This window comes from Sarcophilus harrisii, chromosome X (genome assembly GCF_902635505.1).
Source record: "Sarcophilus harrisii chromosome X, mSarHar1.11, whole genome shotgun sequence".
Taxonomy (NCBI): domain Eukaryota; kingdom Metazoa; phylum Chordata; class Mammalia; order Dasyuromorphia; family Dasyuridae; genus Sarcophilus; species Sarcophilus harrisii.
The window spans coordinates 78,626,604-78,654,487 of NC_045432.1; the positions used below are offsets into that span (position 1 = coordinate 78,626,604).

At 44.1% G+C, this 27,884-nt stretch overlaps 1 protein-coding gene and 1 long non-coding RNA gene across 7 annotated transcripts in view; both read right to left on the reverse strand.

The window, feature by feature from the left end:
- Positions 1-10,804, reverse strand: part of LOC116420390 — a 29,128-nt gene extending 18,324 nt beyond the window's left edge. For 5 of the 6 annotated variants that reach the window (XM_031945231.1, XM_031945232.1, XM_031945228.1 and 2 more), the window contains exons 1-2: positions 974-1,155; positions 375-525 (exon numbers count right to left, since the gene is read on the reverse strand). The gene's annotated coding sequence lies outside the window, so the exon portion shown is untranslated. Of the gene's footprint in view, positions 1-374; positions 526-973; positions 1,156-10,703 lie in introns of those variants that run through there. The other variant, XM_031945227.1, reaches the window with a different exon arrangement.
- Positions 10,805-25,628: 14,824 nt separating this feature from the next.
- LOC116420342 lies at positions 25,629-27,517 on the reverse strand. The gene is made up of 4 exons (XR_004230637.1): positions 27,467-27,517; positions 26,431-26,534; positions 26,187-26,252; positions 25,629-25,656 (listed from the first exon to the last, which is right to left on the reverse strand). It is a non-coding gene; the product is annotated as an uncharacterized LOC116420342 (long non-coding RNA).
- Positions 27,518-27,884: the final 367 nt, after the last annotated feature.

The following is a 27,884-nucleotide window of genomic DNA, read 5'->3' on the forward strand; positions in this document are numbered from 1 at the left end:
TGGGGATCTTTCTGTATCAGGAGGATGCCTGCTATGCAGTGGCGGGATCTGGAAATGACCTCTGGGAAATGGCCTTATAGTGAAAGGGAGACACCTTGTTATTGTACCTCTGGATCCCTTCCCCTTCCCTGGGGAGAGCCCCTGCTGTGCTCCTTCTTTTTGAATAAGAGGAAGACCTTTGCAGATACACACACACACACACACACACACACACACACACACCCAGAAACACATATAGTCATATATTTGTATATACATTTAGAGGGAGAGGGAGAGAATTTTGAGCGGTGATGCTCTGGACCCCAAATTATAAGTAGGGAAGACTCCCTGATGTGCATTTGAGGTTCCCCTGTGGAGGACCCTGGCTATTTTACTGAAAATTTCCTCCCGGCAGGGAGGAGTGTTGTTGCTTTAGGGAGGACTTCTCTTTGTGCTGCACAGGAATCGCTGTCAATGTTCTGGAGCTTCTGTGTATGGAGGATGCCATTCTGTGCAATTGAGGGCCAGGAACTCTGGGAACAAAGCCTATATTGGAAGGGAGACCCCTTGTCAGGTACCTCTGGCTCCCTTCTCCTTCCCCACCACAAAGGATTCAAGCTGGCTGAGTAGGGAAAACCCCTGCTGTGCTGCTCAGGGAGGCTCCAGTGTGGATTGGGTTACTTTAGATGGGAGGACTCCCTGCTGTTCTGCAGAAGATTTCTCTGAATTCATAACTCAGATATTCCAAGGACGATCTATACAGGCATTTGAGGAGAATTTCCACCTGGGACCTCTAGACCTCCACAATGTTGATGACAACTGGCATATGATAAGAGAAACCCTAGAGTGCACTAAGTTTTTCTCTCCAACTCTCCCTTTCCCCATCCAGGTTCCCTAGGGAGAAGCCCTATTATTTCCCTAAGAGTTTCCCCTTACTGGCCTTGAGAGCTGGTGTTTTAGGGAGGAAGTTTCGGGCTAAACAGAAACCACTCACCATGTCCTGGATCTGTCTTGGAGGAGGACCCCCTGCTGTGCAGATGAAGGCCGCCAAGGCACCCTCTGAAAATTGGCCCTGTGTTAGTAAAGAGACCCCTGGTTTTGTCTTTTGAGATCCTTTTTCACCCCCACCAAAATGGCTAAGAGATTAAAGGAATTAGTGTGGGCAATGAGGAAACCAAACTATCGCTCTTTGCAGATGATATGATGGTATACTTAGAGAACCCCAGAGATTCTCCTAAAAAACTATTAGAAATAATTCATAACATTAGCAAAGTTGCAGGATATAAAATAAATCCCCATAAATCCTCAGCATTTTTATACATCACCAACAAAATCCAACAGCAAGAGATACAAAGAGAAATTCCATTCAGAATAAGTGTTGACAGCATAAAATACTTGGGAATCCATCTACCAAAGGAAAGTCAGGAATTATATGAGCAAAATTACAAAACACTTTTCACACAAAAAGTCAGATTTCAATAATTAGGAAAATATGAAGTGTTCTTGGATAGGCCGAGCGAATATAATCAAGATCATGATACTCCCTAAACGAATCAACTTATTTAGTGCTAAACCAATCAGACTCCCAAGAAACTATTTTATGATCTAGAAAAAATAACAACAAAATTCATATGGAATAATAAAAGGTCGAGAATCTCAAGGGAATAAATGAAAAAAAAATCAAATGAAGGTGGCCTTGCTGTACCTGATCTAAAACTATATTATAAAGCAGCGGTCACCAAAACCATTTGGTATTGCCTAAGAAATAGATTACCTGATCAGTGGAACGAGTTCGGTTCACAAGACGGAATAGTCAATGGCTATAAGCAACGTAGTGTTTGACAAACCCAAATATCCCAACTTTTGGGATAAGAATTCATTATTTGACAAAAACTGCTGGGAAAACTGGAAAATAGTATGGCAGAAATTGGGCATGGACCCACACTTAACGCCGTATATCAAGGTAAGATCAAAATGGGTCTGTGATTTAGGCATAAAGAATGGGAGGCCCACATTTAGGGCTACACAGAAATCACTCACGATGTCCTGGAGCTGTCTTTGGACGAGAACCTCCTGCTGTGCAGCTGAAGAACGCCACCTCACCCTCTGAAAATTAGGCCTGTGTTGGTGAGGAGACCCCTGCTCTTTTCTCTCCATATCCCTTCCCCCACCCAAAACAGTGCCTAAGATGTAGCTTGGGAGGGAGACCCCTGCTGGGCTGCTTCACTTACCCCCTTCTTCAAGGCAAATGTCAGTGACCTTCTTTGTCTAGGGAGGATTACCTGTTCTCTTGATTGTTTCCCAGGTTTTCCAATCCATGTGTCTGAGGGAGACCTGTGCAGGTGAATATAGGGAAAGTTTTGAGCTGTGATGTTCTGGACACTCAAATTCTAGCTGAGAACTGGCTTAATATGGAACTAAGGGTTTTCTCTGAACACACTGTTTCCCTAGGAAGGAATACTGTTATTTTTCTGGGCAGGGATTCTTTTGTTTTCCTAAGTGCTTCTGCCTGACATGGAGGAGAGATTCAGGGAGGACTCTATGTTTGTCCATGTTCCAGAACTTTCTGTATAGGAGGACTCCCTGCTTGTCTATAGAAGATTTCCCCACATTTGTAATTGATGTATTCTGAGGAATGTGCACATAGAGACATGTGTGGAGAATTTCCAGCTGGGATTCTCAGGGACTCCAGAATGTTGATGAGAATTGGTATATGACGCAGAAAGCCCTACAGTACATGTAAGTATTTCTCTCCAACTCTCCCTTCCCCAATGCTGTTTCCCTAGGGTAAAGCCCCATTTTTTCTCTAAGTGTCTCCCATTGCTCTATTTGTGATCTAGGCTTTTAGAGATGGCTACATTTACGGCTACACAGAAACCACTAACCATGTCTTGGAGCTGTCTTTAGAGGAGGACCCCCTGCTGTGCAGCTGAAGACCGCCAAAGCACCCTCTGCAAATCAGGCCTGTGTTAGTAAGGAGACCCCTGGTCTTGTCTTTTGAGATCCCTTTTTACACCTACCACAATGGCTAAGAGATTAAAGGAATTAGGGTAGGCAATGAGGAAACCAAATTATCACTCTTTGCAGATGATGTGATGATATACTTAGAGAAGCCCAGAGATTCTATTAAAAAGCTATGAGAAAATAATTCATAACTTTAGCAAAGTTGCAGGATACAAAATAAACCCCCATAAATCCTCAGCATGTTTATACATCACCAACAAAATCCAACAGCAAGAGATACAGAGAGAAATTCTGTTCAGAATAACTGTCAACAGCATAAAATACTTGGGAATCCATCTACCAAAGGAAAGTCAGGAATTATATGAGCAAAATGACAAAAAACTTTCCACACAAATAAAGTCAGACTTAAATAATTGGGAAAATATGAAGTGCTCTTGGATAGGCCGAGCAAATATAATCAAGATGATGATACTCCCTAAACTAATCTATTTATTTAGTGCTAAACCAATCCGACTCCCAAGAAAACATTTTAATGATCTAGAAAAAATAACAACCAAATTTATATGGAAGAACAAAAGGTCAAGAATTGCAAGGGAACTAATGAAAAAAATCAAATTAAGGTGGTCTAGCTCTGCCAGATATAAAACTATATTATAAAGTAGCAGTCACCAAAACCATTTGGTACTGGCAAAGAAATAGATTACTTGATCAGTGCAACAGGTCAGGTTCAAAAGCCAGAATAGTCAACTATAACAGTCTAGTGTCTGACAAACCAAAAGATCCCAACTTTTGGGATAAGAATTCATTATTTGCCAAAAACTGCTGGGAAGACTGAAAATTAGTACGGCAGAAATTAGGTAGGGACCCACACTTAACGCCGTATACCAAGATAAGATCAAAATGCTCACCACGTCCTGGAGCTGTCTTTGGAAGAGAACCCACTACTGTGCAGCTGAAGAACGCCACCGCACCCTCTGAAAATTAGGCATGTTAGTACCGAGACCCCTGCTCTTGTCCCTCCAGATTCCTTCCCACACCTACCACAATGGCTAAGATGTAGCTTGGGAGGGAGACCCCTGCTGCGCTGCTTCACTTCGTTCCCCCTGCACTGCAGCTGTCTTTGGAGGAGGCCCCCCTGCTGTGCAGCCAAAGGACCCTACTGCTCCCTCTGCAAATCAGGCCCATGTGGGTAAGGAGACCCCTATTCTTGTCCCTCCAGATCCCTTCCAACACCCACCACAATGGCTAATATCTAGCTTGGGAGGGAGAACCCCTGCTGGCCTGCTTCAGTTCTTCCCTTAGTCAAGCCAAATGTCAATTAGCTTCTTTGACTCCAGAGAATTACCTGATCTCTTGAATGTTTCCCAGGTTTTCCAGTCAATTTATCTGAGGGAGACTTTTGAAGATGAATATAGGGAAAATTTTGGCCTGTGATGCTCTGGACCCTGAAATTTCAGTTGAAAAGTTTCTTAGTATTCAGTTAAGGGTTTTCCCTAAACACACTGTTTCGGTGGGGAGGAATTCTGTTATTTTGCTAAATTTCTCTGCCCGCCATGGATGAGAGCTGGTGCTTTAGGGAGGACTCTCTATGGTTGTCCATGTTCTGGAGCCTTCCATACTGGAGGAGTCCCTGCTGTTCTACAGATGATTTCCTCATATTTGTAATCGATATATTCTGAGGAAGATCTATACAGGCATTTGTGCAGAATTTCCAGGTGGGGATCTCTAGACCTCCACAATGTTGATGAGAATTGGAATATGATGGAAGAAACCCTCGAGTACAGAAAGTTTTTCTCTCCAACTCTCCCTTTCCTGATCCAGGTTCCCTATGGAGAAGCCCTATTATTTCTCTAAGAGTTTCCCTTTGCTGGCTGTGAGAGCTGGTGTTTTAGGGAGGACTTTTAGGGCTACACAGAAACCACTCACCATGTCCTGGAGCTGTCTTTGGAGGAGGACCCCCTGCTGTGCAGATGAAGGCTGCCACTGCACCCTCTGAAAATTAGCCCCGTGTTAGTCAGGAGACCCCTGGTTTTGTCTTTTGAGATCCCTTTTCACATCCACCAAAATGGCTAAGAGATTAAAGAAATTACAGTGGGCAACTAGGAAACCAAATTATCACTCTTTGCAGATGACATGATGGTATATGTAGAGAACCCCAGAGATTCTACTAAAAAGTTATTAGAAATAATTCATAAAGTTAGCAAAGTTGCAGGATACAAAATAAACCCCCATAAATCTTCAGCATTTTTATACATCACCAACAAAATCCAACAGCAAGAGATACAAAGAGAAATTCCATTCAGAATAACTGTCGACAGCATAAAATACTTGGGAATCCATCTACCAAAGGAAAGTCAGGAATTATATGAGCAAAATGACAAAAAACTTTCCACACAAATAAAGTCAGACTTAAATAATTGGGAAAATATGAAGTGCTCTTGGATAGGCCGAGCAAATATAATCAAGATGATGATACTCCCTAAACTAATCTATTTATTTAGTGCTAAACCAATCCGACTCCCAAGAAAACATTTTAATGATCTAGAAAAAATAACAACCAAATTTATATGGAAGAACAAAAGGTCAAGAATTGCAAGGGAACTAATGAAAAAAATCAAATTAAGGTGGTCTAGCTCTGCCAGATATAAAACTATATTATAAAGTAGCACTCACCAAAACCATTTGGTATTGGCTAAGAAATAGATTACTTGATCAGTGCAACAGGTCAGGTTCAAAAGCCAGAATAGTCAACTATAACAGTCTAGTGTTTGACAAACCAAAAGATCCCAACTTTTGGGATAAGAATTCATTATTTGCCAAAAACTGCTGGGAAGACTGAAAATTAGTACGGCAGAAATTAGGTAGGGACCCACACTTAACGCCGTACGCCAAGATAAGATCAAAATGCTCACCACGTCCTGGAGCTGTCTTTGGAGGAGGCCCCCCCTGATGTTCAGCCAAAGGACCCTACTATTCCCTCTGCAAATCAGGCCCATGTGGGTAAGGAGACCGCTATTCTTGTCCCTCCAGATCCCTTCCAACACACACCACAATGGCTACTATCTAGCTTGGGAGGGAGACCCCTGCTGGGCTGCTTCAGTTCCCCCATTCCTCAAGCCAAATGTCAGTCAGCTTCTTGGACTCTGGAGGATTACCTGATCTCTTGAATGTTTCCCAGGTTTTCCAGGCAATTTATCTGAGGGAGACTTTTGAAGATGAATATAGGGAAAATTTTGGACTGGGATGCTCTGGACCCTGAAATTTCGGATTAAAACTGTCTTAGTATTCAGCTAAGGGTTTGCCCTAAACACACTGTTTCTGTGGGGAGGAATTCTGTTATTTTGCTACGTTTCTCTACCCGCCATGAATGAGAGCTGGTGCTTTAGGGAGGACTCTCTATGGTTGTCCATGTTCTGGAGCCTTCCATACAGGAAGAATCCCTGCTGTTCTACAGATGATTTCCACATATTTGTAATCGATATATTCTGAGGAAGATCTATACAGGCATTTGTGCAGAGTTTCCAGGTGGGGATCTTTAGACCTCCACAATGTTGATGAGAATTGGAATATGATGGAAGAAACCCTCGAGTACAGAAAGTTTTTCTCTCCAACTCTCCCTTTCCTGATCCAGGTTCCCTATGGAGAAGCCCTATTATTTCTCTAAGAGTTTCCCTTTGCTGGCTGTGAGAGCTGGTGTTTTAGGGAGGACTTTTAGGGCTACACAGAAACCACTCACCATGTCCTGGAGCTGTCTTTGGAGGAGGACCCCCTGCTGTGCAGATGAAGGCTGCCACTGCACCCTCTGAAAATGAGCCCCGTGTTAGTCAGGAGACCCCTGGTTTTGTCTTTTGAGGTCCCTTTTCACATCTACCAAAATGGCTTAGAGATTAACGAAATTACAGTGGGCAACGAGGAAACCAAATTATCACTCTTTGCAGATGACATGATGGTATATGTAGAGAACCCCAGAGATTCTACTAAAAAGTTATTAGAAATAATTCATAAAGTTAGCAAAGTTGCAGGATACAAAATAAACCCCCATAAATCCTCAGCATTTTTATACATCACCAACAAAATCCAACAGCAAGAGATAGAAAGAGAAATTCGGTTCAGAATAACTGTCAACAGCATAAAATACTTGGGAATCCATCTACCAAAGGAAAGTCAGGAATTATATGAGCAAAATGACAAAAACTTTCCAAACAAATAAAGTCAGACTTAAATAATTGGGAAAATATGAAGTGCTCTTGGATGGGCCGAGCGAATATAATCAAGATGATGATACTCCCTAAACTAATCTATTTATTTAGTGCTAAACCAATCCGACTCCCAAGAAAACATTTTAATGATCTAGAAAAAATAACAACCAAATTTATATGGAAGAACAAAAGGTCAAGAATTGCAAGGGAACTAATGAAAAAAATCAAATTAAGGTGGTCTAGCTCTGCCAGATATAAAACTATATTATAAAGTAGCAGTCACCAAAACCATTTGGTATTGGCTAAGAAATAGATTACTTGATCAGTGCAACAGGTCAGGTTCAAAAGCCAGAATAGTCAACTATAACAGTCTAGTGTTTGACAAACCAAAAGATCCCAACTTTTGGGATAAGAATTCATTATTTGCCAAAAACTGCTGGGAAGACTGAAAATTAGTATGGCAGAAATTAGGTAGGGACCCACACTTAACGCCGTACACCAAGATAAGATCAAAATGCTCACCACGTCCTGGAGCTGTCTTTGGAAGGGAACCCACTGCTGTGCAGCTGAAGAACGCCACCGCACCCTCTGAAAATTAGGCATGTTAGTACCGAGACCCCTGCTCTTGTCCCTCCAGATTCCTTCCCATACCTACCACAATGGCTAAGATGTAGCTTGGGAGGGAGACCCCTGCTGCGCTGCTTCACTTCGTTCCCCCTGCACTGCAGCTGTCTTTGGAGGAGGCCCCCCTGCTGTGCAGCCAAAGGACCCTACTGTTCCCTCTGCAAATCAGGCCCATGTGGGTAAGGAGACCCCTACTCTTGTCCCTCCAGATCCCTTCTCACACCTACCACAATGGCTAAGAACTAGCTTGGGAGGGAGACCCCCACTGGGCTGCCTCAGTTTCCCCATTCCTCAAGCTAAGTGTCAGCTTTTTGACTAGGAGGATTACCTATGTAAATATATCTATATAGAAGAGAGAGAGAGGCAGAGAGAGAGAATTTTGAGGTTCAGTCATCCTCTGGACCCCCAAATTATAGGTGAGAACGGGATTAGTAAGGAAGACTCCTTGATGTACATGTAAGGTTTCCCTGTGGAGGACCCCAGCTATTTTCCTAAACATTTCCTCCCTTCAGGGACAAGTGTTGTTGTTTAGGGAGGACTTCTCTTTGTGCTACACAGGAATCGCTATGTTCTGGAGCTTCTGTGTAAGGAGGATGCCATTCTGTGCAGTAGAGGGCCAGGAACTCTGCGAACAAAACCTATATTGGAAGGGAGACCCCTTGTCATGTCGCTCTGGCTCCCTTCCCCTTCCCCACCACAATGGATTCAAACTGGCTGAGTAGGGAGAACCCCTGCTGTGCTGCTCAGGGAGGCTCCAGTGTGGACTGCGTTACTTTAGACTGGAGGACCTCCTGCTGTTCTGCAGAAGATTTCCCTGAATTCCCCATTGATATATTCCAAGGAAGATCCATTCATGAATTTGTGGAGAATTTCCATCTGAAGTTTTCTGGAACCCCGCAGTGTTGATGGGAACTGGTATGTGATGGAGCAACTTGTGTAAGGTAAGCTTTTTCTCTCCAACCTCCCTTTCCTGATGCTGTTTCCGTAGGGAGGAGTCCCAGTATTTCAACGGCTCTTTGCCTTCGACTTGAGCTAGACTGCCTTTAGTTCACATACAGAAATCACCTGCCACCACAGTCCTGGAGGTGTCTTGGGAGGAGGACCCCTGTCAGTGTAGATGAAGGCCGCCACTGCACCTCCTGAAAATTAGGCATGTTGGTAAGGAGACCCATTTCCTCCAGAAAATTCTTCCCACACCCACCACAGTGGGTAAGAGATCTAACTTGGAGTAAGACACACCTGTTGGCTGTCGCCCCTCTTCATCAAGCCAAGTGTCATTTAGCTCCTTTGAATATGAAGGATTACCTGTTCTATTGATGCTTTCCCAGGTTACCCAATGAATTTTTCTGAGGGAGACCTATGAAGATGAATACCGGGAAAATTTTGAGCTGTGATGCTCTGGAGGCTCAAATTGTTGATGAGAACTGGCTGAGTGTCCACAGCTAACGCTTTTTCCCCAACACACTGTTTCCCCGGGGAGGAATTCTGTTATTTCCATAAGTGTCTCTACCTGCCATAGATTAGAGCTGTTGCTTTAGGGAGGACTCTCTATGTTTGCCCATGTTCTGGAGCTTTGCTTATAGGAGGACCCCCTGCTGAATATATGGGGCTTTCCCCATATTTATAATTGATATATTGTGAGAAAGAGTGCTATACAGGCATTTAAGGAGAATTTCCATCTGAAGTTCTCTGGAACTCTACAATGTTGATGAGAATTGGTATGTGATGGAGAAATCACTAGAGCTCAGTATTTCTCTCCAACTCTCCCTTTCTCAATGCTCTTTCCTTTGTTAGGAACCTCATTATTTTACTAAAAGTTTCTCCTTACTGGCCTTCAGAGCTGGGCTTTTAGGGAGGGCTGCATTTAGGGCTAAGAGAAATCACTCACCATGTCCTGGAGCTGTCTTTAGAGGGGGACCCCCTGCGGTGCAGATGAAGGCTGCCACCAGACCTTCTGAAAATTAGGCCCATGTTGGTAAGAAGACCCCTGGCCTTCTCTTTCCACATCCCTTCCCACATCCACCACCATGGCCAAGATCTAGCTTGGGAGAGAGACCCCAGCTAGGCCGCTTCACTTTGTCCCCTCTGCTCAGACCCATCATTCCTTTGCTTCTCTGACTGTGGGGAATTACCTGCTGTTCTGCTGAATGTTTCTCAAATGTTTCAAAGGGTTATTCCAAGGGCCACCTGTGCTGATTCATGTAGGGAGAACTTTGAGCTCTGGTGCTCTAGCTACCTTAAATTGTAGATGAGAACGTGTTTAGTATGGGGTCCCCCTGCTGGGTAGGTAAGAGTAGACCCCAATGCAGAGCTTTTCTGGGAAGGGCCCCTGTTATTTCCTAAGCATCTCCCCCTGCTAGGCATGAGAGGAGATTCTTGAGGGAGGACTCTCCCTCCATGCTGTGCAGGAATCACGCTCATTGACCCGGAGCTTCTGTAAAAGGAGGATCCCAGGCATGCAGTTGAGGACTGGCCAGGAACTCTGGGGAACGACCTATAATGGAAGGCAGAACCCTCATTGTATTCCTGAATCTCTGCCCCCATTCTCCACTATTAACTGATTCAAGTTGAGCGGGGAGGACCCGTGGTAGGCTGCTTGGGGAAGCTTCCAAGGAGGATGGGCTTACTTTAGATGGGAGGACTCCCTGCTGTGCTGAGGTGATTTCTGGCAGTATTTCTAATAAATATATATATTGTGGAAGAGCCATTCAGAGATATATGAGGAGAATGTATGGCTGGGATGCTCTGGAAGCCGTCAGTATTGAGGAGAATTGGTATAATGAGGAGGATGCCCTCGAGGGCAGCTAAGCATTTCTCTGAGACTCTGTTTCCAGATGCTGTTTCCCTAGAGGAGTTTTGTCTTTCTGGCGTCTCCCCTCACATGAGAGCTGGGCTCTAAGGGAGAGCGTCCTTTAGTTCTACCCAGATATCACTCACCATGTCCTGGAGCTGTCTTTGGAAGAGAACCCCCTGCTGTGCAGCTGAAGGCCGCCATGGCACCCTCTGAAAATTAGGGATGTGTTGGTAAGGAGACCCCTGGCCTTCTCCCTCCAGATCCCTTCCCACACCCACCACAATGTCAGAGATCTAGCTTGGGAGGGAGACCCCTCCTGGACTGCTTCACTTACACCTTTCTTCAAGCCAAGTGTCAGATTCTTGGACTATGGCGGATTACCTGATCTCTTGAATGTTTACTAGGTTTTCCAGTCCATATGTTCTGAGAGAGACCTGTGCAGAGGAACATAGGGAACATTTTGAGCTTTAATGCTCTGAACCCTCAAATTCTACCTGAATACTGGTTTCGCATGGAGGACCCCTGCTGTTCACCTGAGGATTTTTTTTCCCCAAGACACTGTTTCCCTGGGGATGAATTCTGTTATTTCCCAAGTGTCTCTGCCCTCCATGGATGAGAGCTGCTGCTTTAGGGAGGACTCTCTATGTTTTTTCATGTTCAGAAGCTTTTTGTATAGGAGGATGCCCTGCTGTGCAGTTTAGGGGCCTGGCCATGAACCCTGGGAAGAAGTCCTTTCTTGGACGGGACCCCTCTTGTCATGTCCCTCTGGATCCCTTCCCTTTCCCCATCACAATGGATTCAAGCTGGCTCAGTAGGGAGAACTCCTGCTGTGCTGCTCAGGGAAGCCTCTAATGTAGATTCTGGGACCTTACAGTGGAGGACTCCCCACTGTTCTACAGTAGATTTCCCCATATTTGTCATTGATATTTTCTCATCTCTGCAGAATTTTAGGTGGCATTCTCTGGAACCCCACTATGCTTTTTGGAATTGGTATATGATGGAGGAACCCCTAGAGTACAGTAAGTATTTCTCTTCAATTCTTCCTTTTGTGATACTGTTTCCTAGAGTGATCCCTCTCAGTATGTCCGTGTCTCCCTTGGTGGGACCTAGAGCTGGGCATTTAGGGAGGGCTGCATTTAGGGCTTTACAGCAATCACTCACCATGTCCTGAGCTGCCTTTGGAGGAGGACCCCCTGCTGTGCAGATGAACGCCGCCAAGGCACCCTCTGCAATTAGGGCCTGTGTTGCAAGAAACACCCTTGCTCTGTCCTCTCATTCCTTTCCACACCTATCTCAATGAAGCAAGATCTAGCTTGGGAGGGAGACCCTGCTGCTTCAGCCTCTTCATGAAGCCAAGTGTCAGTTAGCTTTACTCATGGAGGACACTATTCTAATATCGTGTTTCCCAGGTTTTCCAATCCATGTGTCTGAGGGAGACCTATGTACGTGAATATAGGGAAAATTTTGAGCTGTGATGCTCTGGACCCTCAAATTGTGGATGAGAACTCGCTTAGTATTGAACACCCCCAGCTGTTCCATAGAAGATTTCCCCATATTTGTCATTGGTATATTCTGAGGAAGGTCTAAACAGGCATTTGTGGAGAATTTCCAGCTTGGGTTCTCTGGAACCCACAGTGTTTGTGAGAATTGGTATGTGATGGAGGAACCCCTAGAGTGCAGTAAGTATTTCCCTCCAACTCTCCCTTTCCCAATGCTTTTTCCCTAGGAAGGAGACCCAGTATTTCCCTAAGTGTCTCCCCTTGATTGGCTTCAGAGCTGGGCTTTGAGGGAGGGCTGCATTTAGGGCTGCACAGAAATGACTCACCATGTCCTGAAGCTGTCTTTGGAGGAGGACCCCCTGCTGTGCAGCTGAAGGCCACCGATGCTCCCTCTGCAAATTAGGCCTCTGTTGGTAACGAGACCCCTGGTGTTGTCCCTCCAGATCCCTTCCCACACCCACCACAATATGATCAGTTTGGGTACCAGTACTCATATGTCTGTAATAAGAAGGAATTTGCAGGACTCTCATTCCCTATTTTATCAAATAATTTATATAGCATTGGGGCCAATTACTTTCAAATATTTGGTAAAATTCACATGTAAATCCATCTGGTCCTGGGGGATTTTTTTCTTAGAGTTGTTTAATTGTCTGTTCTATTTCTTTTTCTGAAATGGGACTATTACAATTTACTTCATCCTGTTGTTAGTCTGGGAAGTCTATATTTTTGGAGGTAGTCATCCATTTCACTTAGTTATCAAATTTATTGGCATAGTTGAGCAAAAATAACTCCTTATTATTTCTAATTTCTCTTCACATGGTGGAGAAAGTTCTCCTTTTCATTTTTAAGAGACTACTAATTTCATTTTCCTCCCTCCCTTTTTCAATCAGATTTCACCAAAGGCTATCTTATTGGCTTTTCATAGAACCAACTCTTAGTTTTTATTAATTAGTTCAATAGTTTTTACTTTCAATATTTTGTAATTTCTCCTTTTAATTTTAGAATTCTCAATTTAGTATTTTATTGGGGGTTTAATTTGGTCTTTTTAGTTTTTAGTTGCAAGCCCACTATTAATCTTTTCTTTCTCTGTTTTTATTCAAGTGTTTCTAAGGATATAAAATTCCCCTCTTATTACTGCTTTGGCTGCATCCTTACAATTTGTATGACGTCTCATCATTGTCATTATCTTCGAGGAATTATTAATTGTATCTATAATTTTGCTGCCTACCCAATCATTCTTTAAGATGAGACGGTTTAGTTTCCAATTACTTTGGTCTATTTCCCCTAACTTTTTGTTGAATGTAGTTTTTGCCAGTATCATGATCTGAAAAGAAAGTACTACTATTTCTGCTTTCTTGCATTTAATTTTGAGGTCTTATGCCTAATATAAGTGGTCAATTTTGAATAGGTTCCGATGAACTTTGAAAGATCCCTTTTCACAGATCTACAAAATAACCTTGATAAATCCTTACATTTTATACTCACCAACAAAATCCAACAGCAAGATATAAAGAGAAATTCCATTCAGAATAACTGTCGACAGCATAAATACTTGGGAATCCATTCACCAAAGGAAAGTCAGGAATTATATGAGCAAATGACAAAAAAACTTCCACACAAATAAAAGTCACCTTAACACGGGAAAATATGAAGTGCTCTTTGATAGGCCGAGCGAATATAATCAAGATGACGATACTCCCTAAAGTAATGTATTTATTTAGTGCTAAATCATCAAACTCCCAAGAAACTATTTTAATGATCTACAAAAAATAACAACAAAATTCATATGGAATAATAAAAGGTGGAGAATCTCAAGGGAATAAATGAAAAAAAAAATCAAATGAAGGTGGCCCAGCTGTACCTGATCTAAAACGATATTATAAAGCAGTGGTCACCAAAACCACTTGGTATTGGCTAAGAAATAGACTAACTGATCAGTGGAATGAGCTAGGTTCACAAGACAGAATAGTCAATGACTATAAGTAATGTAGTGTTTGACAAACCCAAATATCCCACCTTTTCGGATAAGAATTCATTATTTGACAAAAACTGCTGGGATAACTGGAAATTAGTATGGAAGAAATTGGGCCTGGACCCACAGTTAACACCGTATACCAAAGTAAGATCAAAATGGGTCCACGATTTAGGCATAAACAAGGGGAAGCCCACATTTAGGTATTACAGAAATCACCACAATGTCCTGAGCTGTCTTGGAAGAGAACCCCTGTGATGTGTAGTTGAAGAACGCCACCACACCCTCTGAAAATGTACCAGGCCCGCCTGTGTTGGTGAGATTGCCCTTTCTTCTCCTCCATATCCCTTCCCACACCCACCACAGTGGCTAAGATGTAGGTTGGGAGGGAGACCCCTGCTGGGGTGCTTCACTTACCCCCTTCCTCAAGGCAAGTGTCAGTTAGCTTCTTTGACTAGGGAGGATTACCTGTGCTATTGATTGTTTCTCAGCTTTTCTAAAGAATTTTTATAAGGGAGACATATGCAGGTGAATACAGGGAAAATTTTGAGCTGTGATGCTCTGGACCCTGAAATTGGGGATGAGAACCCACATGGGGGCTTCTCCATAGAAGTGAACTCTGCTTTCTACCAAAGATTTCCTAATATTCCAATTGATATATTCTGAGGAAGGACTGTGTAGAGACATGTGTGGAGAATTTCCCCCTGGGGTTCTCTGGAGTTCCAGAATATTGATGAGAATTGGTATATGTTGGAGGAATCCCTAGAGTGCAGTAATTATTTCTCTCCAACTCTCCCTTTCTCTCCCAACAATGGTGTGTTTCTAGGAGGAGCCCAGTATTTCTAATTGTCTCCTATTGCTTGATCTTATAGCCAAGTAGCTAGCTTAGTAATTACTTCCCAGAAATCATCACCATGTCCTGCATGTCTTGGGAGGAGGACCCGGCAGTAGATGAAGGCTGCTGCAATCTTCATTGATATTAGGCCCGTGTTGGTAAGGAAGCTCCTGCTCTTGTCTCTCCAGACCCCCTCAACAGCCACCACAATGGCTAAGATCTAGCTTGGGAGGGAGACCCTTGTTTGGCTGTGTCACTTACCGCCTTCATCCAGATAAGTGTCAGTTAGCCTTTTGACTGGAGGAGGATTACCTGTTCTTCAATTTTACCACGTTTTCATCCATTTCTCTGAGGGAAACCTATGCACATGAAATTAGAAAATTTTGCGATTGACATTAAGACCCTCAAATTGTAGATGAGAACCCACTAGTGAGGGTGATCTCTCACAAGAGCTGAGATTTTTCCCCCAAACATTGTCTATTTCCTGAGATAAATCTCTGCCTCACCGCGGAGGAGAACTGCTTTAGGGGGAGGACTTCTATGTTTGTCCATGTTCTGAGCTCTTATAAGAGAGGACCCCCTGGTTGTTCTACACAAGACTTCCCCATATTTGTAATTGATATTCTGAGGAAGTGTCTAAACAGGCATTTGTGAGAATTTCCAACTGGGTTTCTCTCTGGAATTCTTGCAGTGTTGATGAGAACTTGCATGTGATGGAAGAACCCCTAGAGTGCAAGCTACAACTGCTTTCTCCACCCCTCCCTTTCTCCTGACAGTGTTTCCTTAGCAAGGAGCCCTCCCACTATTTCCCTAAGGGTCTCCCTGTTAGGGGGTTTAGGAGGCGAGATATACAGAAATTACTCAGCCTTGTCTTGGAGCTGTCTTGAGGAGGCACACCCGCTGCAGTTGTGGGTTTTTCTACTGCAACCCTCTGAAAATTAGAATTGTGTTGGTAGAAGGAGACCCTGAATCTGTCACTCCAGTTCCTCTCCCACAGCCAATACAATGCCTAAGATGTAGCTTGGGAGGAGGCCTCTGCTGGGCTGCTTCAGTTCTTCCTTAGCCGCCATGTCAGTCAGCTTCTTGATCATAGAGCACACTGTCTCTTGAATGTTTACCCAGGTTTCCAGTCCATATGTTCTGAGAGAGACCAGCACATGAACATAGGGAATAGATGAGCTGTGATGTTCTGGAGAGTCCAATCACATGAGAACCGGGTTTAGTGGCTGACCCCTGTAGCAGCTGAGGCCCCAAAGTCACTGTTTTCCAGGGAGGAATTACATTTTCCTATGCCTCTACCAGCTATAGATTAGGGAGCTGTTGCTCAGGGAGAACTCTGTGTTTTGTTATCTAGGAGTTTTATTTAGAGGGTTGAGGAATCCTCTGCTGTTCTGCAGACACGGCTCATTTTCCAATTGATATTCTCAGTAGTTGTCTGTCTAGAGACATGTGTGAGAATTTCCAGCTGGCATTCTTGGGAACCCCACACACAATGTTTTTGAGAATCAGTATATGATGGAGGAACGCCAGAGGCAAGTTTTTCTCTCCAATTCTTTTCCTTTCTTCATAATGAAAGTTTTCCTAGGAGGAGGCCCTCCCATATTTCCCAAATGTCTCCCCTTAAGGTCCTTGAAAGCTGGGCTAGGAGGGCTGCCTTAGTGCTGCCACAGAAATCAATACTCACCATGTCCTGGGAGCCACCCTTGGAGGAGAACCCCTGCTAGTAATGAAGAAGGCCACTGCAACCTATGAAAATTAGGGCCCCAGCAATAGGGAGACCCCTGGTCTTGCCATCCTTTACACCCACCACCAAACCAAACCACTCTGCAGATGATATGATGGTATACTTAGAAAACCCCAGAGATTCTAATAAAAAGCAATTTTAAAAAATTTATAGCTTTAGCAAAGTGGCAGGATACAAAAATAAATCCCCATAAATACTCTGCATTTTTATACATCACCAAGAAAATCCAACAGCAAGAGACACAAAGAGAAATTCCATTCAGAATAAATGTTGACGGCATAAAATACTTGGGAATCCATCTACCAAAGGACAGTCAGGAATTATATGAGCACAATGACAAAACACTTTCTACACAAATAAAGTCAGATTTAAATAATTGGGAAAATATGACGTGCTCTTGGATAGGTCGAGCGAAAATAATCAAGATGACGATACTCCCTAATCTAGTCTATTTATTTAGTGCTAAACCAATCCGACTCCCAAGAAATATTTTAATGATCTAGAAAAATAACAACAAAATTCATATGGAAAAACAAAAGGTCAAGAACTGCAAGGGAACTAATGAAAAAAAAATCAAATGAAAGTGGCCTTGCTGTACCTGGGACCTAAAACTATATTATATGTTATCAAAACGATTTGCTAAGAAATAGATTAGTTGATCAGTGGAACAGTTAAGGTTCACAAACCAGAATAGTCAACTTTAATAATCTACTGTTGACAAAGCCAAAGATCCCAACTTTTGAGACAAGAATTCATTATTCAACCAAAATTGCTGGGAAAACTGTAAATTAGTATGGCAGAAATTGGGCATGGACTCACACGTAACACCATAACAAGATAAACAACAAAATGGATCTAAGATTTTCTAGGGTATTAAAGAAGGGAGGCCCAAATTTTGGGCTACACAGAAATCACTCCCCATGTCCTGGAGCTGTCTTTGGAGGACGACCCCCTGTTATACAGATGAAGGCCACCATGAGCACCTCTGCACCGTGGATGTGTTGGTAAGGATCCTGACTTTTCCCCTCCAGATTCATTCCCCACACCCACCACAATGGTTGAGAGATCTATTGGGGAGAGTTCTTCTGCTGGGCTGCTTCATACTTCACTCTTCTTCAAGCCAAGTGTCAGCTTCTTTGACTATGGCAGATTACCTGTTCTCTTGAAGGTTTCCCAAGTTTTCCAATGAATTTGTCTGAGGGAGACCTATGAAGATGAACATAGGGAAAATTTTGAGCTATGATGCTCTAGACCCTCAAACTAGATGAGAATCATTAGTGTGGAGGAATTACCTGCTGTGCAGCTGAGAGTTTTTTTCCAAGACAATTCTTCTTCCCCTGGGAGGAATTGTTCTTTCCTCAAGTGTCTCGGTCCCATGGATGAGGCCTGTTTAGGGAGGAGACCTTAGATATTTGTCCATGTTCCGAGTTTCATATAGGAGGACCTCATGTTCTCTATAAGATTTCCCCATATTTATTATTGATATATTCTGAGGAAGATCTACAGGCATTTGTGGGAGAATTTCCAGCTGGGGATCTCCAGAACTCCACAATGTTGATGAGAATTATATGATGGAAGAAACCCCAGAGGGCAGTAACTATTTCTCTCCAACTCTCCTTTCTTTCCTTATATGCTGTTTCAGGGAGGAGCCCTGAGAATTTCTAACGGCCTTTCCCTTGCTCACTTTCAGAGCAGGGTTTCAGGAGGCAACCATTTACACAACGAAATCAACACTACCAGGTCCCGAGCTGTCTTGGGAGGAGGACCCCCTGCAGTGCAGCTGAATGCTGCCAAGGCACTCTCTGAAAATTAGGCGCTTTGGGTAAGGAGACCCCTGCTCTTGTCCCTCCAGATCCCTTCCTACACCCACCAGAATGGCTAAGATATAGCTTGGGAGGGAGACCCCTGCTATGATTTACTCCCCTTCCGCCACGTCCATGAACCACTTTGACTAGGCAGATTACCTGTTCTACTGAATGTTTCCTTGTGGTTTTCCTATCCATGTGTCTCAGGGAGACCTATGCAGAGGAACAAACATGGGGAAAATTTTGAGCTGTGATGCTCTGACCCCAAATTGTAGATGAGAACTGGCTTAGTGTTTCGAGGGATCTCGGTGGCAAAAGCTGGAAGGTTTTCCTCAAGACACTTTTTTCCCAGGGAGGAATTATTCATGTTATTTTCCCAAGCATTCTGGCTTGCCATGGATTGCCAAGTGGAGCCAGGGAGACTCTCTATCTTCCATATTTGGGAGCTTTCCCTATAGGAAGACTCCCTGCTGTGGTACATCAGATTTCCCCATATTTCCAATTGATATATTTGAGGAATGTGTATATAGAGACATTTGTGGAGAATTTCCAGCTGGGATTCTCAGGAACTCCAGAATGTTGATGAGAATTGGCATATGATGGAGGAATCTCTAGAGTGCACTAAGTATTTCTTCCAACTCTCCCTTCCTGATACTGCTCCTTAGAAAAGCCCGATTATTTCCCAAGTGTTTCCCATCTCGATTTGTGATCTTGGACTTTAGGAGGGGCTAAGCATTTAGGGCCGCCACAGAAATCACTCACTAGCTTTTTGACCAAGGAGGACAACCCAAATTCTCTCAATTTTTACCACGTTTTCCAATCCATTTCTGAGGAGGCCTATGCACAGGAACAGGGGAAATTTTGAGGGGAACTGCCAAGCAGGAATCTCAAATTGTAGATGAGAACTCCACTAGTAAGACCTCTCTGTTGGAGATTTATCCCCCAAAACACACACTATATTTCAGATGTCCCGCCCACCATGGAGGAGAATCCAAGTTTTAGGGAGGACTCTCTATGTTTGTCCATGTTCTGAGCTTCTTATAGAGGACAACTTGCTGAAATTCCCACACAAAGACTTCTACATTTATAATTGATATTCTGAGGTACAACGAAACAGGCATTTGTAGAATTCCCAGCTGGCTCCTGGAACCCCAGTGTTGATGGAGAATTGTGGTAAGACAGAAGAAACCCCAGAGTGCAGCCAAGTATCTCTCTCTAAATTTCCTGATGTTGTTTCCTTAGGAGGAGCCTCCCATTTCCCTTTGCATGGGCCCCTGTTAGGGGTTTAGGGAGGGGGTCTTTTAGGGCTATACAGAAATTACTCACCTTGTCCTGGAGCTGTCTTGGAGGAGGATGCCCCACTGTATAGCTCTTTTTCACCAGGTAACCTCAGAAAATTGAGTTCTGTGTTGTAAGTGAGACCCTGTCTTGTCTCTCCAGATCCTTTCCCACACACAAAACAATGCCTAAGATGCCTGGAGGAGAACTCTGCCACACAGCTATCACCCACTTCTGCCAAGTGTCAAATAATGCTTTTGACTTTGACACAAATTATCTGTTATATTGTTTCAAGGCTCAACCATGTGTCTGAGGGAGTGATTTGGCAGATAAATATATAGGAACATTTTGAGCTGTGATGTTCTGACACTCAAAATTCTAGATAAGAATCCGGCTTAGTTACAGGATCCCCTGCTGTGCAGCTTAGTTGTTTTCCCACACACCCTCTCTCAGGGAGTGACTTGTTATTTTACTATGTCTGCCTGCCATGGATGAGAGCTGTTTGTTTAGGAGGACTTATGTGTTTGTACACTGGGGTTTCTGTAGGAGGACTTCCTGCTGTTCTAATATGAGATTTCCCGTATTTCAAGTGATATATTCCTGAGGAAGGCTCTGTGTGAGACATTGTGATATTTCAGCTGGGGTTCGAAAACCCCACATTGATGAGAAGTTCTCAGAGCGATGGGAGGTCCTAGAATGCACCCAAGTATTTCCAACTTTCCTTTTCCCGATGTTTCCCCAGAAAGAGCTTCCCACTGTTTCCCTAAATGGCTTCCCTTGCTCGTCTTGAAAGGTGGGGTTTTAGAAAGGGCTGCATTTAGGGATATCCAGAAATCACTCACCAGGTCCTGGAGCTGTCTTGGGAGGAGGATCCCCTGCTGTGCAGCTGAAGGACGCCAAGGCACCCTCTGTAAATTATGAACGTGTTGTAAGGAGATCCCTGCTCTTGTCCCTCCTCCAGATCTCACCAGCACGGGACCACAATGGCTAAGAGATGTAGGTTGGGAGGGAGCTGCTGGGCTGCTTCTACTCCTTCCCTCCCGCCAATTATCAGTCAGCTTTTGACAATGAAAGGTTGATTACCTGTCTCTATTGTTTCTGTTTTCCAGAATTTCTGGGGGAGACCTATGTGCAGGAAACATAGGTAAAATTTTTGATCTGAGACATCAATCAAATTGTAGATAAGAAACTGGCTTGTTATGAAGGACCCCCTGTGGTGCAGCTGAGGGTTTTCCCCAAAGTCACTGTTTTCCCAGGGAGGAATTCTGTTATTTTCCTAAGTGCCTCGGCCAGCTAGCAGGATTTTAGAGCTGTTACTTTAGGGAGAACTCTCTGGCTCTCTTCATATTCAGGAGCTTACTTATATGGAGGAACCTCAAGGTTCTAAGGCATATTATTTCATTTTTCCAATTGATATATTCTGAGGAAGGTCTGTATAGAGACATGTGTGGAGAATTTGACCCAAGTCTCCTGAACCCCTACAATGATGACATGAATTGGAAGAAGATAGAAAACCTCACAGTACAGTAAGTTTTTTCTCCAGCCTCCTCTTCTCTAAATACGGTGTGTTTGGCCCAGAGAGGAGCCCAGTATTTCCTCTCAATGACTTTCTCCACTTGAGAGCTGAGGTCAAGGAGGGCTGCCTTTAGTTCCACACAGAAATCATTCACCATGTCCTGGAACTGTCTTTGGAGGAGGACCCCCTGCTGTGCTCCTGAAGTACCCTACTGCTTCCTCTGCAAATCAAGCCTGAGTTATGGGCAGACCTGCTCTTGTCCCTCCAGATCCTTCCCACCCAGCACAATGGCTGTGATGTAGCTGAGAGACCCTGCTGCTTGTAGTTCCCCATTCCTCAATCCAAATGTCAGCTTGGACGGAGGATTACTCCCGGAATGTTTCCCAGGTTTTCCGTGCAATTTAATCGAGGAGACTTTGAAGATGAAATGGTGGTACCCCAAATTTGATGTTGGACCCTGGAAATTGATCCTAAACTGTCTTAGTATACAGCTAAGGGCTTATTTAAACACACTTTTTTCCCTGGGAGGAATTCTCTGTTCTTCCTAAGTGTCTCCGTCCCCATGGATGCAGCTGCTGCTTTAGGGAGGACCTCTGTTTATCCATGTTCTGAGCTTCCATAGGAGGAATCCCTGCCATGTATATAGAACATTTCATGTTTCCAAGTGATATTTGGAGGAAGTTCTGCAGAGAGATTTGTGGAGAATTTCCATCTGAGGTTTCTTAAACCCCTACAGTGTTGATGAGAGAGAATTGCTATGTGATAGAGGAACCCCCAGAGTGGCAGTAAGAATGTCTCCAAATCTCCTTTCCTGATCTGTTTCTAGGGAGGCATCTCCCAGTTTTCTAAAAGTTTCCTTTGTAAATTTTGGACAGCTGTATCTTGAGGGAGCTACCTAGGGGCTACTGAGAAATTATCTCCACCTGTCCTGAGCTGTCTTGGGAGGAGGAATCCTGCTGAGGGCCAAAGGCTGCTACAAATCTCTGAAATTAGCCCAGCAAGGACTCTCCCCTCCAGATCCCTTCCCACACCAATGATAAGATCTAGTTTGGGAGGAGACTTACTGCTGCTTCACGCATTCTCCCGCTTCGGCATCAGTTAGCTTCTTTGACCAGGCAGTATCACCGTTCTACTGAATGTTTCAGGTTTTCCAACCCATGTGTCTGAGGAGATGTATGCAGTGAATGGGACAATTTTGAGGTGATACTCTGTACCTCAAATTGCAGATGAGAACTGGCTTAGTATATGGAGGACTCTCAGTGTGCAGCTTGAGACTTTCCCCTCCAACGCACACACATTTCCCATAATGAGCAATTCCTCAGCTTTCCTGAGTATTCTGCCTCCATGCATGAATAGCTGTTGGGTTAGGGAGACTGTCTTATGTTTTGTCCATGTTCGGGGACTTTCTTTCTTTTATACGAAGACTCATGTTCTGGTTGGTGAGAGATTTCCATATTTCCGGAAGTGATATATCTTCTGAGGAGATGTTGCATAGAGAGCTATGGAGAATTTCCATCTGGGGTTCGGAACCGCACAATGTTTTTTGGGACTGTTATATGATGGAGAACTCTAGAGTGCAGCAAGTATTTCTCACAACCTCCCTTCCCAATGGTACTCTGCTAGGGATGAGTCCTGAATATTTCCTAAGTGTCTCCTTTGCCTGTCTGCCAGGAGCTGGGCTTTTAGGGAGGGCTGCATTTAGGGCTATAGAGAATTCACTCATTCTCACTCAGAGCTATCTTTGGAGCAGGACCCCCTGCTGTGCACATGAAGGCCCCAACTCACCCTCTAAAAATTAGGCCTCTATTGGTAAGGAGACCCATGATCTTCACCCTCCAGATCCCCTTCCCACACCCACCACAACGGCTAAGATCTACCTTAGAGGGAGACTCTGCTGGGCTGCTTCACCATCACTTAACTGGCCACAAGTGTCAGTCAGCCTTGACTATGGCAAATTACCTGATGTCTTGAATGTTTACTATATTCCATCCATTTATCGGAGGGAGACCTATGCATAAAAACATAGGAAAGTGATAATGATGCCTGGACCCTGAAATTGTAGATGATGAACTACTAGTGTCAGATTTCCCCATATTCCAATTGATATATTTTGAGGAATGTCTATATAGAGACATTTGTGGAGAATTTCCATCTAGGATTCTCTGGAACCCCACAATGTTGATGAGAATTGATATGTGATGGAAGAACCCCTAGAGTGCATGTAAGTATTTCTCTCCAACTCTCCCTTCCCTGGATGCTGTTGTCGTTTCAAGGAGGAGCCTCCCAGCATTCTGGGTATGTTTCTAAGTTGCTTGTTTGTCTTATAGGCTTTAGGAGGCCCAAATTTGGGGGTACACATAGAAATCACCCACCATGTCCTGAGTTGTCTTGGGAAGAGGACCCCCTGCTGTGCAGATGAAGGCTGCCAATGTTCCCTCTGAAAATTAGCCCCATGTTAGTCAGAAGCCCCTGGTCTTGTCTTTCAAGATCCCTTTGTGCATGCACCAAAATGCCTAAGAGATGAAAGGAATTAGAGTGGGCAATGAGGAAACCAAATTATCGCTCTTTGCAAATGATGTGATGATATACTTGGAGAACCCCAAAGATTCTACTAAAGCATGGGAAACTTCATAATGTTAACAGTTGCAGGATATAAACAACCCATAACCAGCATTTTTATACATCACCATCAAAACCAACAGCAAGAGATACAAAGAGAAATTCCATTCACAATAATCCCTCGACAGCATAAAATATGTGGGAATCCATCTACCAAAGGAAATACAGAATTATATGACAAAATGACAAAACACTTTCCATAAATAAAGCTAGATTTAAATATTAAAAATATGACGTGCTCTTGGATAGAAGCTGACGAATATAATCAAGATGAACATTCCCAAATTATTTATTTTGCAGCTAAACCCATCTGCCTGTAAGAAAACCATATTTTAGATCAGGAAAATAACAAAAATTCATATGGAATAATAAATGGTGGAGAATCTCATGAACAAATTAAAAAAAATCAATGAAGGTGGCCTAGCTGTACCTGATCTAAAACATATTATAAAAGAGTTACCAAAACCACTGGCTAAGAAATAGGACTAACTGATCAGGAATGTAAAGCTAGGTTCAATAAGACGGAATAGTCAATGACTAAAAGCAACAGAAATGAACAACCCAAAGATCCCAAACTTAGGGATAAGAATCTACATCGACAAAAACTGCTGGGAAAACTGGAAATTAGTATGGAAGAAATTGGGCACAGACCTCACTCTCTAACGTTACATACTAAGGTGAAGATCATCAAATGGGTCCATGATTTAGGCAGCTAACAGAGCCCACATTTAGGCCACAGGGAGAAACTATCAAGAACGTCCTGGAGCCGTCTTTGAAGAGAACCCAGTGCTGTGCAGCTGAAGACGGCATCACATCCCTCCAAATTAGGGCCTGTGTTGGTGAGGAGACCTCTGCTCTTTCGGGCTCCATATCCCTTCCCACACCCAAAACAATGGCTTTATAGGTGAGAACGGGATTAGAAGACCTTGTAATGTGCAGTACTTAAGGTTTCCCTGTGGAGGCCCGGCTATTTTCCTAAACATTTCTCCCTCTAGGACGAGTGTTGTTGTTTAGGAGGACTTTGTGCTGACACAGGAATGGCTGTCTATGTTCTGGAGCTTCTGTGTAAGGAGGATGCCATTCTGTGCAGTGAGGGTCAGGAACCTGCGAACAAAACCTATATTAAGGAGACCCCTTGTCATGTCGCCCGGCCCCTTCCCTCCCCACCACAATGGATTCAAACTGGCTGAGTAGGGAGCATCCCCCACAGTTGCTCAGGAGGCTCCTGTGTGGACTGCTGTTATTTTAGACTGGAGGACTCCTTGCTGTTCTGCAGAAGATTTCCATGAATTTCTCATTGATATATTCCGAGGAAGATCCATACATGAATTTGTGGAGAATTTCCATCTGAAGTTCTCTGGAAGCCCGCAGTGTTGATGGGAACTGGTATGTGATGGAGCAACCTGTGTAAGGTAAGCTTTTTCTCTCCAACCTCCCTTTCCTGATGCTGTTTCCGTAGGGAGGAGTCCCAGTATTTCAACGGCTCTTTGCCTTCGACTTGAGCTAGACTGCCTTTAGTTCACATACAGAAATCACCTGCCACCACAGTCCTGGAGGTGTCTTGGGAGGAGGACCCCTGTCAGTGTAGATGAAGGCCGCCACTGCACCTCCTGAAAATTAGGCATGTTGGTAAGGAGACCCATTTCCTCCAGAAAATTCTTCCCACACCCACCACAGTGGGTAAGAGATCTAACTTGGAGTAAGACACACCTGTTGGCTGTCGCCCCTCTTCATCAAGCCAAGTGTCATTTAGCTCCTTTGAATATGAAGGATTACCTGTTCTATTGATGCTTTCCCAGATTACCCAATGAATTTTTCTGAGGGAGACCTATGAAGATGAATACAGGGAAAATTTTGAGCTGTGATGCTCTGGATGCTCAAATTGTTGATGAGAACTGGCTGAGTGTCCACAGCTAACGCTTTTTCCCCAACACACTGTTTCCCTGGGGAGGAATTCTGTTATTTCCATAAGTGTCTCTACCTGCCATAGATTAGAGCTGTTGCTTTAGGGAGGACTCTCTATGTTTGTCCATGTTCTGGAGCTTTGCTTATAGGAGGACCCCCTGCTGAATATATGGGGCTTTCCCCATATTTATAATTGATATATTGTGAGAAAGAGTGCTATACAGGCATTTAAGGAGAATTTCCATCTGAAGTTCTCTGGAACTCCACAATGTTGATGAGAATTGGTATGTGATGGAGAAATCACTAGAGCTCAGTATTTCTCTCCAACTCTCCCTTTCTCAATGCTCTTTCCTTTGTTAGGAACCTCATTATTTTACTAAAAGTTTCTCCTTAGTGGCCTTCAGAGCTGGGCTTTTAGGAGGGCTGCATTTAGGGCTAAGAGAAATCACTCACCATGTCCTGGAGCTGTCTTTAGAGGGGGACCCCCTGCGGTGCAGATGAAGGCTGCCACCAGACCTTCTGAAAATTAGGCCCATGTTGGTAAGAAGACCCCTGGCCTTCTCTTTCCACATCCCTTCCCACATCCACCACCATGGCCAAGATCTAGCTTGGGAGAGAGACCCCAGCTAGGCCGCTTCACTTTGTCCCCTCTGCTCAGACCCATCATTCCTTTGCTTCTCTGACTGTGGGGAATTACCTGCTGTTCTGCTGAATGTTTCTCAAATGTTTCAAAGGGTTATTCCAAGGGCCACCTGTGCTGATTCATGTAGGGAGAACTTTGAGCTCTGGTGCTCTAGCTACCTTAAATTGTAGATGAGAACGTGTTTAGTATGGGGTCCCCTGCTGGTAGGTAAGGCAGACCCAATGCAGAGCTTTTCTGGGAAGGGCCCCTCGTTATTTCCTAAGCATCTCCCCTGCTAGGCATGAGAGGATTCTTGAGGGAGGACTTTCCCTCCATGCTGTGCAGGAATCACGCTCATTGACCCGGAGCTTCTGTAAAAGGAGGATCCCAGGCATGCAGTTGAGGACTGGCCAGGAACTCTGGGGAACGACCTATAATGGAAGGCAGAACCCTCATTGTATTCCTGAATCTCTGCCCCATTCTCCACCACAACTGATTCAAGCTCGCTGAGCGGGGAGGACCCGTGGTAGGCTGCTTGGGAAGCTTCCAAGGAGGATGGGCTTACTTTAGATGGGAGGACTCCCTGCTGTGCTGAGGATTTCCCTGTATTTCTAATAAATATATATTGTGGAAGAGCCATTCAGAGATATATGAGGAGAATGTATGGCTGGGATGCTCTGGAAGCCGTCAGTATTGAGGAGAATTGGTATAATGGAGGAGGATGCCTCGAGGGCAGCTAAGCATTTCTCTGAGACTCTGTTTCAGATGCTGTTTCCCTAGAGGAGTTTTGTCTTTCTGGCGTCTCCCCTCACATGAGAGCTGGGCTCTATGGGAGAGCGTCCTTTAGTTCTACCCAGATATCACTCACCATGTCCTGGAGCTGTCTTTGGAAGAGAACCCCCTGCTGTGCAGCTGAAGGCCGCCATGGCACCCTCTGAAAATTAGGGATGTGTTGGTAAGGAGACCCCTGGTCTTCTCCCTCCAGATCCCTTCCCACACCCAACCACAATGTCAGAGATCTAGCTTGGGAGGGACACTCCTGCTGGGCTGCTTCACTTATCCCTTTCATCAAGTCAAGTGTCAGTTAGCTTCTTTGACTAGGGAGGATTACCTGATCTCTTGAATGTTTACTAGGTTTTCCAGTCCATATGTTCTGAGAGAGACCTGTGCAGAGGAACATAGGGAACATTTTGAGCTTTAATGCTCTGGACCCTCAAATTATACATGAAAACTGATTTTGCATGGAGGACGCCCTGCTGTTCACCTGAGGATTTTTTTTCCCCAAGACACTGTTTCCCTGGGGATGAATTCTGTTATTTCCCAAGTGTCTCTGCCCTCCATGGATGAGAGCTGCTGCTTTAGGGAGGACTCTCTATGTTTTTTCATGTTCAGAAGCTTTTTGTATAGGAGGATGCCCTGCTGTGCAGTTTAGGGGCCTGGCCATGAACCCTGGGAAGAAGACCTTTCTTGGACGGGACCCCTCTTGTCATGTCCCTCTGGATCCCTTCCCTTTCCCCACAACAATGGAT